The sequence below is a fragment of the Contarinia nasturtii genome, unplaced genomic scaffold (assembly GCF_009176525.2).
Source record: "Contarinia nasturtii isolate CC-2019 unplaced genomic scaffold, AAFC_CNas_1.1 Cnas_scaffold_220, whole genome shotgun sequence".
NCBI classification, from domain to species: Eukaryota; Metazoa; Arthropoda; class Insecta; order Diptera; family Cecidomyiidae; genus Contarinia; species Contarinia nasturtii.
The window spans coordinates 3,291,574-3,299,132 of NW_022197577.1; positions in this window are offsets into that span (position 1 = coordinate 3,291,574).

The following is a 7,559-nucleotide window of genomic DNA, read 5'->3' on the forward strand; positions in this document are numbered from 1 at the left end:
TCGGTGTGTTCTTTAAACCGTTTGGATAGTGCTCTTTTTGTTTGGCCATAGTATTTTTTCCCACAATCTGTGCAAGTTATTACGTAAATGCCAGCCTTGTCTAAATCGTCTAATTTATCTTTGGTTGAGCCTAGTAATTGTTTTAGTTTACTATGGATTGAAAAAACAATTTCCATGCCATTATTTTTGAAAACTTCTTTGAGACGATTTGTTATCAAAGGCTCAAAAGGAAGACACACCCGTTTTAAATCATTATTAGTAGAGTTGTTTAGTGTATAAAATGTCGTTGAACGTGATCTGGCCACCTTCCTTGAGTGATTTTTAATCATTTTATCAATCAACGATATATCATAGCCATTTGACGAAGCTATGGTTTTAATTCTATCATATTCTGTCTTATAATTTTCATTGGTTTCATAATCTAATTTTTCAACGAAAAAAATGATATGTGCAAAGTTTTAAGTAATTTAGATGTGAAATAAGGGTACTTCCCATACGAATTTTCAATTTTTGACCGTTGTTTGTATGGAAAGTGTATCAAAACGTTATTGTATCGCAAAATAAATGCCAGATTCGGGTTTCTCGTACCAAAAAACACCCCCGTACCGATTTTTACAAATTTAAAATAATTAACATACAACTTCGTAGTATAGTGTACAATGTACATATAAAATCGCCAAATTTTTTTTTGCATGAAACGCTGCTGATGTCGAGGGTAAACGGATGATGCCATTGGATTCCTTGGCCCCGAATCAGGTAGAAACGATATGTTTCCCGTTTGTAAGTTTTCATGACTAGCACAGTGTTTTTAGTCAACTCGAATCCGTACAAATATACTATAGCCATAATTTGAACCAAAAACACATATGCCATTCAGGAAAATACGTTGGGTTCTGCTGTGGAAGTACATTCAAATCTATTGAACTATTTCAAAATCACCCGGAAAGCTTACAAATTCAGCTTGCCTACGATGACTTTGAACCGTGTAATCCATTGGCATCAAAGTCACATAAACACGGAATTTGTGCGGTTTATTTTTCAATCCTGAACTTGCCTGTCAAATATTTATCGAAATGTCGAAATGTATTTCTGGTAGCGTTGTGCAATTCAAATGACATCAAAATGAAGCATACGGATTTCAACAATATATTGTTTCCGATTAAGAACGAAATAAAACATCTTGAAGAAAATGGAGTATACATTCCCTGTCATTCCCGTTTGAAAGGAACTTTGACTCAAGCAGTGAGTGACAATCTTGGTTCACATATAGCTCTTGGATATTCAACGTCATTTAATTGCAATTATTATTGTATGTTCTGTGAATGTTCTCGTAAAGAATGCCAAAAAATGTGTGAAGAGGATCTTTCTAAAGTTCGAACTATTCAAAGCTACAACCAAAACATTGATATTATTGCTAGCTCAACAAAAGTAGATTTTACGGAAACAAAAGGTGTGAAATTTTACTGTATTCTTTCGGATTTGAACTATTTTCATATCATATCAAATCCAACAGTGGATATTATGCACGACATCTGCGAAGGTGCCGTACCATTTGCATTAAAATTACTCTTCAAACAATGTGCAGCTGCCAAAATAATGACAATTGAAGAGCTCAGTACTAAAATTCAATTGTTCAATTATGGTTTCTTGGACAAGAATAATATTCCCAGTTCAATCGAATTAGATAAACGGAGCATTGGGCAAAATGCATCGCAAGCATTATGCTTGATTCGAAATGTACCATTTATTTTGTGGAGATATCGCACTCATCCCGCTTTAGTGGATATTTGGAAATGCATTCAATCGTTGTTAGGAATTATTGAGATAGTGTTTTCAACTGAGCTTTGCGAAGATGATCTGTATGAATTAGAGAGCAAGACTAAAACATTCTGCCTACAAATCGTGAAGATGGGTTGTAATCTTATCCCAAAAATGCACTTTATTCTTCACTATGCATACATTATTCGTATGGTTGGTCCAATAGTTTTTATGAACATGTTTCGGTATGAACGGAAACACCATGAACTCAAACAATACAGTATCAAAAATTTCAAAAACATCAATAAGTCGTTGGCTTTCAAACACCAAGAGTTGCTGAGTATGGACAGTCTGTTTCAAGATACAATCAAACATGGATCAACCAATATCGTGAACAATGAATTGTACAGTGATCTTTCTGAAGAATTATTATTCAAATGTGACAATGACAAAATGTGTGAGATAAACTGGCTTACTATTAATAATTATGAATACAGAAAAGATTTATTTATCATATTTGAGTCAAGGTTCTATCAAATCAAAAAACTTTTTGTCATCGATGGCCAGTTTTTTTTAGATGTAAAGCTTACCATGTTAATTTCTTTGATAGTTTTTTGCACGCGTATGAAATCCAAGAATATGATGAGCGCAAATTAATCAATGTAAATAATTTAAAAAATCTCAAATCTTATGGAGTTCAATACAATCATTCATTAAAATACATTAAAGCTGATACATTAGATATGAATATGAAAAAATGAATATAACATTTCGTTTCAATAAAGTGTATCTTTTGTTGTTAAATAAACTAGAAGATTTTTTTAAATGTCTTGTATATCATTTTTTATGCGGCAAGTCGAAAACGACCTTTTGTGAAATGGTGTTAAAATGTTTTTCTACAATATCTTCCAAAAATATGCTAATAAATTGACATAGAAATTTTTTTAATGTGATAATTTCAAATTAAGACTTTACCACATGATATTTTTGGAAAACACTACAAAAAAAATTTGCCAGTATAAATCCACACGGTGAGCCCACTGACAAACGTCTTCGTACAGTAACGCCACAAACGATTATAGACGGTGACGTTTTAAAACGTCGAATCGATTGTGGCGCTAGTGTACGTAAACAATCATCTAAAATTATATGTACTTCTATACAATGCGCTCACTGTGTGTATAAATCATTGTTTGACAACACTCATACAAACTGGATAGATAACTTGCATTCATAAATACATTCCAACACATAAGCAGTAGACATTTTAATTCACTCATACTAATCGGTTAGATAATTGCGCACATACGTATTAATACGAATTCAACCTATACCGATGCGCTAGATACTTTTGACTTTTATCGAAACGTTTGCTGTTGTTATTGATGTTTGTTCAGATTCAACCATTTTCTGTTTACAGCATCAATTTGTTCGAATACACAATATTGCAAGCCTTTATCCTTTTTTATTTCAATATTAATATTTAAGTCGTCGTTTGCAATACGATTATCATAAATATGATCGCGGTTATTTTAGCGGATTTTTTTTTTCAATTTTTCTGGACTACTCTGGACAAACTCATGAAGAGAAAATAAAAGATTTTTTTGCCACTGTGCCTTTTTATTTGTATAAAAAAATCAGTCGTTTTACATTTGATAAGTTGAACTTTCTTAAAATATTTATCCTCTGAATCATTTAAATACTTTATCGCTGAAGTGAGATTTGAAGTTACCCGAATAAAATAACAAGTATGTTTCACTTCATTCACAGTTCCATAAACTAGTAGCTAAAATTGCAGCTTTTCTTTGGTTCAAAAACCTTCACAGTCTATTTTTTCGAAATTTATATATTACCCTTATGAATGCAAACTTATTTCAAAGTTCAACTTACGTTTGCAAATGAACACATGAATTGACTTAGACTTAATTCGATTTTTGCACTTTGAACCGTTTTTGAGTATTGCAAACCAAATGTTATTTTGCTATAGTCACTAAGAAATAGCTCTGATTTCTTAAAACGTAAAAAAACTCATGAGGTACATGGTAGTTGCAATATGTTGAATATATTACACTTTTGTCATACTTCCATACAGACTTTTCTGTAAGGGAGTTGGACGAGTTATTTCTTTGATGCCATAGAAGAAGTGCAAGCAAAAGTTGGCCATAGTCTTAATGTTTGGGTCGAAGTATAATCCGAATGTTTTATGTGCTTTGAGAAACAAATCAAACGTTTCCGCTATTCCAAAGTCTTCTGGAACCTTGAATTTTATGAAATATATTAAATAAAGTCAAATAAATGTTGACATAAATGAAAACTCACCGAAACTAAATGTTTTTCAAATTCAATGTAATAGTGGGTGATCTTTTCATGGGATTCGCCACATGCAATTATGTATGGATGATCGTTTTTCTTTTCAGTTAGAGCATTCAACGAGAGATCATTCTATAAAGAAATATTTGCATTTGTTCGAAAAATATGTCACACTAAATTCAATATTAATCTATCTTACACCACGAAACACAATCAATTTCTCAATAGCCTTGTTGAAGCCGACAATGGGCAAGAGATTTCTACCCGGTTTTCCATGAACAAGCTTAAGAATGATCAATAAGTCCTGTATTTCTGTTGGCTATAAGGTGTTAATACCACCTTTAAACCTATCTTCCAAAATATTGTTGAGACGTACGCGCAAATTCGGCCATTCAACCAAAAATCCATTGAAATTTGCGTCAGGAAAACGTTTTGAAAATTCAAATAGTATCTGAAACATGATTCAAAAGTTGAAAATTAAATTACAAAATGTTAAACATGTGATTTGATCATTACCAATGATGGATGCGTGAAAAAGTATGGAAAAGTCTCAAGTAAATCCATTTCAAGAACATTCAACATTTGCGACCTGTATGCCATTGTTTCGACCAAGATTTCTTTTATTTTATCCATATTTTCATCACACACAACGAGCGTTTTGAGTAGTTCTACGTTAGCTTTGTTCTCTTCCTCTGATTTACCCAATGACTGTTGTTTGTTGTTTGTGCGTGGCTTCGATTTTGATTTCTCATTATAGGCACGAATGTCACAAAAACCTCTAATAGCATCCTAAAAAAAATTCGTTCAAAAAAAATCATATCAACGAAATATTAAAATTCATATTTACTGGAGGCAATGATTTGAAAAGCATCCCAGCAGCCATTGCAATGCTGTATTTTTCAGATTTTGTAGCGTTTAGACCAAATCAGTGAGGAATCGAATCAATTTACGTCGCGATTTCTCACATATTTCACCAGATTGATTTTCAATCAAAATTTCAGAAGCATTCATTTGAATTAAATATGCTTTGATATCCTAAAAAAATGGAAAATACATAATTTCTTATGACAGAAAATTTGAGTAGTGTACTTACATTAGCTGTCACTATTGATGACCCATTATCCATTCCAATCAAATTCAAATTCACGGCAAAATATCCGCGAGATAATTCAATCACATTTGCAAACCGATTTCTTGCAATTATAGCACCAGTTTGGGTTGTTAAAATGACCTTTGCTTCTTCACATTGTATTTTGAATAGCTTAGCACCTAAAAATTTTTTTGAGTTAGTCCAAGAAATTGTTGACATTAAAATTAAAATTTATTTGAAGCTACTTACATTCGTTCAGAAAATCATCCAAATTTGCTTCTTTCAGAAAAATCAATTTGTTTTCGAAATTGTAGCACGTATCAACGATGTATTTATATGTTTCTTCCTCCATAATTAAAACATTTTCCGAATTTTTTCATCAAAGCAAAAATCAACATCAAACCAGCAAACTAAATATGAGCAAACCGGCAAACTAAATATGAGGTTATGTTTATTGACATTTCATTATGAAATATCGACCAATGTCTATTAACATGCGTACTATAGACAATGTCAATATTTGAAGTAATAGATTTTTTATAGTGATGCAATGTAAAACCAATGATAAAAACAATCGGCTTGCGATTGCGTTTCTATGTATTGGTTCACATTCGGAATAAGCATGAATGCATATGAGTGAGAGAGACGCGCGCACGAATACACATCCGGAATAATGGTCTCACATCATACTATACACACAAACAGCGACTTTGCTTTTGTTCATCTGTTTGCGTTTGTTCTAACTGCGTGCGCACGTAGAGAATAAATGATGATGAGAGAGTTTCGCGTGTCTGTATGTAAGCATGAATGTCACAATGACTAAATGACCGAGAGCATGGCAGCTATATGTGCAAATATATGTGCATCACGCTCTCTCTACAACGATTATATGTTATAAACATTATGTGGTTGGCAAAACTTCTCTCATTTTTCAACATTTTATTTAAATGTCAATAGTACATCCAGAACTGTTGGGTGCTGTACGTATAATCGTAATGAAATTTTTGGGAAATAAATCAATGTTTCATTTATTATTTTGTAATTTTTATTCTCAAAGCGAGAATATCGAAGGTGTTGATTGCATTAAACCCGCAAAAAGAAATCCACGACTTATACACCAAAAACATGATGTAAAATTATGAAGGGATCGGAATTTTTCAACCACATGTGTATTCAATTGGTATGTGTTCTGCGGTGTTCTACATGGAATTTTAAAATGGAAATATATATAGTATTTACGTGTATTTGCTTATATTCTTTTGTATTTTTATTGTAGCTGAGGAAGCATTTCGAAATTTAAAAGAGGATAACTTGCAATCCATTGTAATTACGGGTGTTTCGGGGGCCGGAAAGACCGAAACAACAAAATATTTAATTAATTACTTGTGCAAGTCATCAAACAATCATATCGAATATGTTGTCCATTCAAATGTGATTTTTGAAGCGTTCGGAAACGCAAAAAGAGCACAAAATGAAAACAGTTCACGTTTCATAAAAATTATTCAGGTGAATCGTGAATGATAAATTATCAGACAATATATTTGGATATTTTCATCCGGATATTTCAGCTCATCTGGATACCGTCAATCGCTGATACGGACTGAAAACAATTGAAGTGATTGTTATAGGTGGTTATAGAAACTGAAATCATTATAACAATCACTTCTATTGTTTTCACTCCGTGGCTGACGGTATCCAGATGAGCTAAAATATATGGATGACAATATATTGTCTGTAAATTATTTATTTTTCAATATTTTTCATGAACTCATTTTTTGAATTTTCGATTTTTATAGGCTCAGTATGATAGTGAGTATTCAATAACCAACATCTATAATGCCTACAATTTACTAGAAAGCAATCGTGCTTCAACAATCTGCGAAAGTATCTGCGAAAGAAACTTTCATATCAAACTTCTACTATCTTGCTATTGGCTCTTCAGAAGAACTAAAAAATAGCCTGCAGTTAAAAGGAAAAAACTTCCATGTAATTAATTTTCTTTTCATCACATATATTCACTTAAGTTTTACATTAACATGAATTTAATTCAATATCATAAATACAGGTTTTGAATAAAGAAGAAAATCCCGTAATGTCCGAAAGTTTTTTTTGAAAAACATTTTCAAAAAGTCGATGATGCACTATCTTTGTTAGGTTTTTCGACTTACAAAAAGTTTGATACTTATAAATTGTTGGCTGTGATATTGCATCTAGGCAATATCAATTTCATTGAAGATAATGACGGTTTTGTTAAAATCGGAAATTTGGATTTTGTAAATAATGCAGCTAATTTGTTGAATATTGATTTCGAGCAGTTGAAATGTGCCTTGCTAAGTCGTACAATCTCACTAAAGAGAAAAAATGAAGCTGATATAGTGTATGTCAAAAAATATTTTATTTA